We start from the raw sequence: 10232 nt of genomic DNA, 5'->3' as shown, positions 1-10232 counted from the left end.
AAATAGTCTCTGGACTTGAAAATAAAGTATATAATTTTGAAAACAGACATTATTAAGATATATTGAGAACATGACTAGAACATTCAAATATTTGGGATAACTTTAAGATACCAAACCTAAAATTCACTGATGCACATAAAACACTGAAATACAAATTAAAGAAATGCATGCCTTTTTGTTAAAATAATACCTAATAATTTTCCAAACCTGAGGAACAAAGTAGAAATTCAAATACAAGAGGCATTTAGAACCCAAATAAATAAGATCAAAACATATGTACTCCAAGATGTATTATAATTAAAATAACTAATAAATAGAATAATGATAGAATCTCAAATCCTGAAAGAGAAAAAGAGCAGGTTACAAGTAAGCCAATTAGATTTTCACCTGATTTCTCAGCCTAGTTCCTAAAAGCCAGAAGGGATTGAAATTATAAATAATATATACCAAGCCATGAAAGAAAATAAGTGCCATCTTTACAGAAGAAAAAATAAACATGGTCAACAAATATATGAAAAATGTTCAATATCTCAAGCAATTAGAGAAATGTAAATTACACCTATGCTGAGATTTTATCTCACTCCAGTCATGATTGCAATTATTAAGAATACAAGTAATAATAAATGTTGGAAAGGATGTGGAGAAAAAAGTACACTCATATATTGCTGGTGGAACTGCAAAGTGCACCCCCTCTGTAAAGCAGTATGGAGATTCATCAGAAAATTGGAATAGAACCACCATTTTATCCAGTTATCCCACTCTTTAATATATACCCAAAGGACTTAAAATCAACATACTATAGTGACACAGCCTCATCAACATTTATAGCAGCTCAATTCACAATAGCTAAGCTATGGAACCAATCTAGATGCCCTTTAACAGATTAATGGGTAAAGAAAATGTGCTACATATACACAGTGGAATATTAGTAATAAAGAAGAATGAAATTATGGCATTTGCTTGTATATGTATGGATCTGGAGACTATAATGCCAAGTGAAATAAGTCAATCCCAAAAAACCAAAGGCCAAATATTTTCTTTAATATGCAGACACTAACACACAATAAGGTGGGGAGGGGACAGAAGTTCATTAGATTAGACAAAGGAGAATGCAGGGAAGGGAGGAATGATGGGAATCAGAAAGACAGTAGAATAAATCGAATGTAACTTTCCTATTTTCATATATGAATACATGATCAATGAAACTCAACATCATGTACAACCACAAGAATGGGATCCTTATTAGAATGTTTTTACTCCATGTATGATTAATATATCAAAATATACTCTATTGTATATCTAAAAACAACAAACTAATAAAAAAACACATGTGCCAAAAAGATTACTATAAACTACCCTTAAAAATTGGAGATAAAAAAAAAACTTTCATGACCAGCAGAAACGAAAAGAAGACATAACCACTAAGCCTGTACTACAAAACATACTGAATGAAATGTTTCATACAGAAGTAGTAAAACATAATATCAGAATCAGCATATGGATGAATCTCAGTATCTGAATTAAGTATTAGAAATAAATTGAAATGGCAGGAAATAAAAATCATCTCTCTATAAAAATAACGAATATAAATGTTTGAACTTCTCTAGTCAAAAGGCATAGATTGGCAAAATGGACTAAAGACCAAGGCTGAACCATGACATTTATAAGAGACACACCTTACAGGCAAAGATCCATGGGCTGGAAGACTGGAGAAAGATATACCATGCAAGTGGAGAACTGAAAGCAAGCAAAGGTAGGAACTAAGTACCAACTAAGTAGACATCAAGCCAAAAATAATCAAAAGAGACAAAGAAGGTCACTTAATACTGGTTAATGGAATCATCCAACAAGATATAATGATTATAAATATTTATGTCCCAAACATTTTAATGCACCCCACATACGTTAAAAAAAAATCAAGTAGACACCAATACAATAATGTGGTGCGATTTCATTATATCTCTCTCACCAAATGATATGTCATCCAGATCTAAACTAGTAAAGACTCTTAAGAACTATACTATTAATCAATCATACCTAATAGACATGTCTAGAGTATTTCATTCACCAACAACCAAATTCATTCTCTTCTTAGTGAAACATGGAACCTTCTCCAAATAGGCAATAGTTCAGAACACAAATCAGGTCTTAGTTTATGAGAGCATATAAATGGTCTAAACTATCCAACCAAATAATATAGGTTGTAGAATGTATTAAAAAACAAGATCAAACCATATATTGATTACAAAAGACTCTTCTAAACAAAGACATGCACAGGCTGAAAGTGAAAGGATGGAAAAAGATATACTGTGCAAGTACAGACTGAAAGGAAGCAGGAATAGCCATTCTCATTTCAGACAAGGTAGACTTCAGGCTAAAACTAATCAGAAAATGCAAACAAGATAACTTTACACCACTTTAAAAAACCATCAACAATATGATATAATGATTATAAATATACAAAATAGAGAGAATGTCTTGCATCCTCTCAGATCACAATGGAATGAAATTAGAAATCAACAATATAAAAAAGAGAAACCATTTTAACAAATGGAGATTGAATAATAACCTTCAAATGAAAAAGGGTCAGAGAATAAGCCAGGGGAGAAATAAGAAAAATTCTTAGAAACAAATCAGAAAAGAGATACAACATATCAAATTCTCTGGGACAGTATGAAGGCAGTTCTAAGAGTAACCTTGATTTCCTACATTTAAAAAAAGAAGATCCCAAGTAAATAATCTAATATTACACATACAAGCCTTAGAAAAAGAAGAACAAACTAATTCCAAAATCAGTAGAAGACAAGAAGTAATTAAAATCAAAGCCAAAATTAATGAAATTGAAAAAATAAAAGACGATGAATCAATGCATCAAAGATTTGGCTCTTTGAAAAGATAGAGAAAATTGATAAACCCTTAACTAAACTAACAAAGACACAAAGAAAGAGGGAGAGAGAGAACACCCAAATAAACAAAATTAGAGATGACAAAGAAGATATCTCCACAGACACATCTAAGATACAGAGGGTAGAAATTATTTTGAAAATTTATACTCCGATAAACAGGAAAATCTAGAGATACTGACAAATTTCTAGATGTAAATGATCTATCCAGACTAAACAAGGAGAATATAGAAAATCTAAACAGACCAATATCAAGCAATGAGATTAGAGTAAGAATTTAAAAATCTTCCAATAAAGAAAAACCCAGAATCCGATGGATTCTCAGTCAATTTCTATCAGGTATTTAAGAAGAACTAACACCAAACCTCCTATTATTCTACAGCTTTCTTAGCAAGACCTCTAAAGCTCAAGAAATAAAACCAAGATATCAATACGTGGGATGGCCTCAAATTTAAAAACTTTTGCACAGCAAAGTAAATTGTCAACAGCATAAATAGAAAGCCTGCATAATGGAAGAAAATGTTTGCCAGTTACTCCTCCAACGGAGGATTGATATCCAGAATATATAAAGAACTCAAAAAACTTACCACAAACATAACAAATATCCTAATCAACAAATGAGCAAGAGGCTACTGTTGCCACCCAGGAAGCTGCACCATAACCTCAGACTTGTTCCAACAATCCATTAAAACATGGTGGATTACTATGAAGTCCTAAGCATGCAGAGACATGGCTAACCAGATGATATCAAAAAGGCATACCAGAAATTGGCTCTAAAGAGGCATCTAGAATCTCTAAGAATAAAAAAGAAGCAGAGAGAAAATTCAAACAAGTAGCTGAAGCATATGAGGCATCATCAGATGCTTAAAAAAATGATAGGACATCTATGACAACTTTGGCAAAGAAAGATTATATGGTAGAGGAGGAGGTGCTAGTCATTTTGATGGTCCATTTGAGTTTGGCTTCACATTCCAGAACCCAAATGATGTCTTCAGGGAATTTTTTGGTGGAAAGGACTCACTTTACTTTGACTTCTTTGAAGACCCTTCTGAAGACTTTTTTGGGACCTGAAAGGGTTCCTGAGGAAGCAGAAACCAAGGTACAGGTTTGTTTTTCTCTGTTTTCAGTGGATTTCTATAATTTGGAAGTGATTTTTCTTCATTTGATACAGGATTTACTTCATTTGGGTCACTAGGTCACAGTGGCATCACTTCATTCTCTTCTGCATCATTTGTCAGCTGCAGGATGGGCAACTTCAAATGTTTATCACCTTCTACCAAAATAGTAAAAGGCAGAAAAATCACTACAAAGAGAACTATTGAGAATGGTGAAGAGAAGTAGAAGTTGAAGAAGACAGCTAGTCAAAGTCCTTAACAATGTATAGTAAGGAACACTGCTACACTTGGATACAAGTAATTCAATGCATGCATTTAACAGAAATGTTAAATCATAACAAGAACCACTTGAGGATTAACAGGAACAGTTTTTGAAGATTTAAAATAAACTCAACTTTCAGTATAATTGTACCTAGCCTAAAGAATTTATGAACAGCTCATCATTGCCTTTATTTGTCATAGATCTTTGAATTTATTGTTGGGGCCATGAAATAGGACCATTTTATATGTCTTCAAAATTGTTTTAATCTCTATATGCACTTTGCTCTTTTATTAAATGTAATCCAAGGTGAGACTTGACTTTTGAGTAATGCTAAGGTAAGATTATATTCTAACAGCAGCGTGTATCTGCTTTCCACTGTGTTTGACATGTGAGTCAGGTAGTGTCAAACCGGCTGTGAAGTAAACATTGCCAGGATGAGTCATCTATGAAAATGATTTTGGCTTTTTTTTCATTATTTAACAATGAAAGATATTAATACATTAATAGTAAAGTATATATGGTTTACTATAAGTTTAATGATGTTTCCTAGTTGTGCATGAATGCTGGCAAGTTAGTATAAGTTTTGACAATTATTTAAATACATAATGTGGTTTAAAAGGTTTAAAAGAGTTGGTAAACTGGATCTTTGTCATTTGCTTAAAAATAAAATTTAGCAAAAAAAATAGGCAAGAGAGCTAAACAGATATTTCTCAAAAGAAAAATATACAACTGACTAACAAATATATGAAAAAAGGGTCAACATCCTAGCAATAGGAGAAATGCAAATTAAAAGTACATTGATATTTCATTTCACTCCAATCAGAGTGGCAATTATCAAGAATATAAATAATAATAGTAATTGCTGGTGAAGATGTGGGGAGGAAAAGAATACTCATATATCATTAGTGGGACTGCAAATTACTACAACTGCTCTGGAAAGCAGTATGGAAATACCTCAGAAAGCTAGAAATGGGACCACCATATGAATCAGCTATCTCACTCTTTGGTATTTACCCAAAATAACTAAAATCTGAATATTACAATGATATAGGTGCATCAATGTTTATAAAATCAAAATTTACAATAGCCACATTATGAAATCAGTGTAGTTGCCCATCAACAGAAGAATGGTTTTAAAAAAGTTTTATATATATGTGTGTGTGTGTGTGTGTGTGTGTGTATATATATATATATATATATATATACACACACACACATATCTCTATATACACATATAACTAATAAAATATAAATATACATGCACTAATAAAAACATTTAAAAATCAATCAATATAAAGTGAAAACAGTTATAGTCATTAGGTAAAGCAAGCTCTCTCTATTCTTTTATTGCAAACTGACTCTCTAAGGTGGATGAAATTCGTGATACAACATTTCTAATTTTATAGTAGCAAGTGACTATTAATTCAACTTTAATTTTTAAGACATTTATTGGCATTACATGCCTTCCATATAGACTTATTTTCATATGGTAATTTGATGCTTATGCTCATGTTACTAACTTTATTGGCATATAGGAAACTGGATGAAGCTAGGGTACTTATTTCAAGCTCAACATTTCATAGTCTCTTCATAGTTTGCATATGTTTTAAACTACAAGCTGAACTTCCATATAGAAAATAAAGATAATGATTACATAATAGACTCTATTACTATATAACACAGCCATAAGAAACTCAAGTATTTCCATTTATTTATATATTCACTTTTGAGGCCCATTTAAAACATAATTAAATCATAAGTATGGAATTTCATTCAATATTTCCATATTCTCATACTGACTTTGAGTAAAAGTCAATGAAAAACTGAATTGATTGGTCCAGATATAGTTTGACACATGAATAATTTCTAAATATTATAACTGAATATACTAAAGAAGTAATAGAATTGGAAATAGCTTGATATTTTTAAATACAGAAATATCATTTTAACTAAGAAAATTGTTCCTTTTTTAACAGATGGAACTTTGTCAAGACATGGCACTCTTTTCCATTCAAAATACTCCATAGTCCATAAAGACCATAAAGCAACTTTTAGGTTAAAAGTCATATGTGCATTCAGCCACACTGTGAAGATTTCCAATAGAAAATGACAGGCAGCCACCTATATAGCCTACTGTATAAAAGTGGGCATAGCTCCTGTCTCCATGTGGGAGTGAAGGCAACATGAATATCAGTTTTCATTACTGATGAAATATCACTTGCTCCCTCATTTTGAAGACTACATAAAAATATAGTTTATAAACATATGAAAGAGTATTCATCTCTAGGCAATAAAAAGGCACACTCAGACTGAGAGTAGAGTAAATATACTGTATCATTTCATATTCAGCATAATCCTGTGAGATATGTTGGTATCATTATGCCAATAAATAAGGTAACCAACTTCCCAAGAGTTAAATCATTTTTAGGATATACTGTACACTGGAATATAAATCCCTTCTCCTCACTAATTTTCCCATTGAGAGAAGCTTCCCAGTTTTACATAATCGCTAAAAAGGCATACAACAGCTGCTAGCTAGTGTTCTTGAAAGGTTCTCTCAGTGAGCTCCAAGGACCACAAAGGCAATGATCCTTAATTAAATGTCTAGGACCAAGGAGACTGTAAGAGTTGAAGATACAAGGATATAGCCAGCAATATGGATATATCAAGGAACTTTGGTACTGAACAAATCCTTGGGTTTTTTTAATTGATTTTATTTTTTTAAGTACACAACAGCAGAATGCATTACAATTCTTATTACACATATAGAGCACAATTTTTCATATCTTTGTATAGAAAGTATGTTGACACCCATTGGGGTCTTCATACATGTACTTTGGATAATGATGTCCATCACATTCCACCATCCTTGCTAATCACCTGCTCCCTTCCGTTCCCTCCCACTCCTCTTCCCTATCTACAATTCATCTATTCCTCCCATGCTCCCCCTCCCTACCCTACTATGAGTCAGCCTCCTTGTATCAGAGAAAACATTTGGCATTTGTTTTGGGGGGACTGGCTAACTTCACTTAGCATTATCTTCTGCAATGTCATCCATTTACCTGCAAATGCCATTATTTTATTCTCTTTTATTGCTAAGTAAAATTCCATTGTGTATATATGCCACATTTTTAATCCATTCATCCACTGAAGGGCCTTTAGATTGGCTCCACAGTTTAGTTATTGTGAATTGTGCTGATATAAATATTGATGTGGCTGTGTAAATGGGATGGAATCAAACTAAAAAGTTTCTTCTCAGAAAAAGAAACAATCTATGAGGTGAACAGAAAGCCTACATCCTGGGAGCAAATTTTTACCCCTCACACATCAGACAGAGCACTAATCTCTAGGGTATATAAAGAACTCAAAAATCTAAATAACCCAAATAACCCATTCAACAAATGGGCCAAGGACCTGAACAGACACTTCTCAGGAAGAGGATACATAATCAACCAACAAATATATGAAAAAATGCTCATCATCTCTAGCAATTAAAAAAATGCAAATCAAAACTTCTCTAAGGTATCATCTCACTCCAGTCAGAATGGCAGCTATTATGAAGACAAACAACAATAAGTGTTGGCAAGGATGTGGAGAATAAGGCACATTCATACCTTCTGGTGGGACTGCAAATTGGTGCAGCCAATATGGAAAGCAGTATGGAGATTCCTTGGAAATCTGGGAATGAAACCACCATATGACCCAGCTATCCCTCTCCTTGGGCTATACCCAAAGGACTTAAAATCCTTAGTCTTGACCAGAAATACTTCCTATTTATGGCAATAAGAAATGTTCCAAGTTTGTTAAGACTCACCAGATAAATTTTATGTAACAAAAGGATTAACAAGTAATGACTGAACTCTCAGCACAGTCATATTTCTTATAGAAAAGTGTGTATGCATATTATATTACATATATACTTCTTCTTAGAAATGATCAGATCATTAGCAAGGACAATATCTTTCTTACTTGGTCCAGGGTTTTGTTTTTTCATTTTTTGCTTTGTGTTCTGTTCTGCACTGTTAATCTTCTTAGAGAATAAGCTGTTCTCATCCTATACAGAATTAATCAAAATATTGATTAATGATTACTATCATTCTTGTTAACCTTTGCTTATGCACTTATTTAGCCTTTACATGTTGTGATGATCAACTGATTCCCGTAACAGTTAGCTTTTCCCAACACACAGAATACTGGTTGTCTACATGGCTCTAAACTTCATCTGCTCTTTTTGATTCTTAACTGCAAAAGTAGGGTGGGTTATACTCCTGTTTGCAAAGTAATTTTTTGATGATTATAAACCGAAAACAAGGAAACAAGAGTGTAATAATGGCTATCATCCACTACTGTGGCAACTCTTTTTAATCACGTGCCTAATGTCACCTGGGTCTGAATACCATGCTCCTCAAAATTTGCCCCAGGAACAAACTGCATCAGCATCACCTAATTCAGGAGCTTCTCAAAAAGGCAAATTCTGAAACCAGTCCATGTCTTTTGAATAGAATGCCATAGTTGTCCAGAAACTCTGCATGTTTAGTACAATTTCACAAATTATCTTAATACAAAATAAGCTCAATAAGAATGGTGAAGTAAGGTAACTTAAGATTCCAAATGAATAAAATCCATTCTCAAAAGGTATTCTTTCCTCTAGTCTGTTGGGGAGGGAAGGATCTTACTGGCAGAAGCTTGAATACCTGGAGCACCTTAGTCCAGGCTAAATCCCAACTCAGTGATATTGGATGAGAACAAATCGCTCAGCTTTCCTAGGCTTTAATTCTTAATTCAAACTGAACCACCACTAGAGTGGAGTTATACGTATTTAAAACAGAGCTTAGCATACATATATAGAAACTATAAGACTATAAATATGCACTTGCTGAGAAATCAGTACATACATTTAAAAATAAGAACTTGTGATTCCAAAAATTATTACTCCTAATTATGTAAATAAGAGCATTGTAAATGATTATCATTTTTCTTTCAAGTCAGATCAGTCTTTTGAATTTTGGCAAAATGAATAAATGAGGTATTAAATTTTAAAAAACTTCCACACAGGGAAAATACAGATACTAATTTACTTGACATTTTTTTCATTACTAATTATTTCTGATATGTGATCATTTATAAAATATTATAGCATTTTATGATACAACTATGTATAGTTATAATAATCATATATTATTTTAAAAAGCAAAAACATAGCTTATATTTTAGTTGTGGAATAAAGTGAAATATGTGAAACAATTAGAAAGCTATCAAAAGCTAAACTGTAAGGAACTAATAGGCAGTTTTCAGGAGTGAAACTCTTATAGCTTCTATGTTAGTCAATATAAAGTGTCAGCAGTAGTAAGACTTGCCTGCCTATGAAGAAATAAAGATTTGAAGGACCGACAGTAAGGGAGGGCAGTCGAGGTGGTAGGAAAGGCATGAGCCAAGACAGAGAGGCAAAATGATTTTGTACAGAGCATGGGCAGTGACTATCTGATAAAGTTGGAGCTCAGTGTGGGAAGCCTACTTGTAAGTTACACTAGGGAAAGCAAGAGAGATTTGAACCTGCTGTGGTAGAAAACAGAACCACTGTTAGCTTAAGAACCTAGAAATGACAAGATTGAACTGATATTTTGGTGATTTTTAAAATACCAATGAAGTATAGCATTGATTGACTCTCAGACAATCAAGAAACAGGAATGACAGCATCTTTATAATCACCTTAGTATGTAAAATACTTGAGGAGAACAGGTAAATCAGACATCCTAAAGAAAAAAAAATAACAGATATATTTTTGTGTTTTTAACATAGTATACAAAGTGAAAGAAGGAATTGTTTTTTAAAAAGCATTAGGAGTTATATTCAACTTCAAGTTTCCTACTACTGCTATAACAAATAACATAAAAATGTGGCATGAAACAATAAAACTGTATCCTCCTTTCTATAAAGACCCTTGTGATTACA

At 32.7% G+C, this 10232-nt stretch overlaps 1 pseudogene; it reads left to right on the top strand.

Annotated features, from left to right (window-relative positions):
- The first annotated feature begins 3595 nt into the window (after nucleotides 1–3595).
- LOC114086895 (dnaJ homolog subfamily B member 6-like) overlaps nucleotides 3596–10232 on the top strand; it is a 30877-nt pseudogene continuing 24240 nt past the window's right edge.

The sequence above is a fragment of the Marmota flaviventris genome, chromosome 6, assembly GCF_047511675.1.
Source record: "Marmota flaviventris isolate mMarFla1 chromosome 6, mMarFla1.hap1, whole genome shotgun sequence".
Classification (NCBI taxonomy): Eukaryota; Metazoa; Chordata; class Mammalia; order Rodentia; family Sciuridae; genus Marmota; species Marmota flaviventris.
Note: the sequence above shows the minus strand (reverse complement) of the source record. Positions and strands in the feature narration are given on the sequence as shown.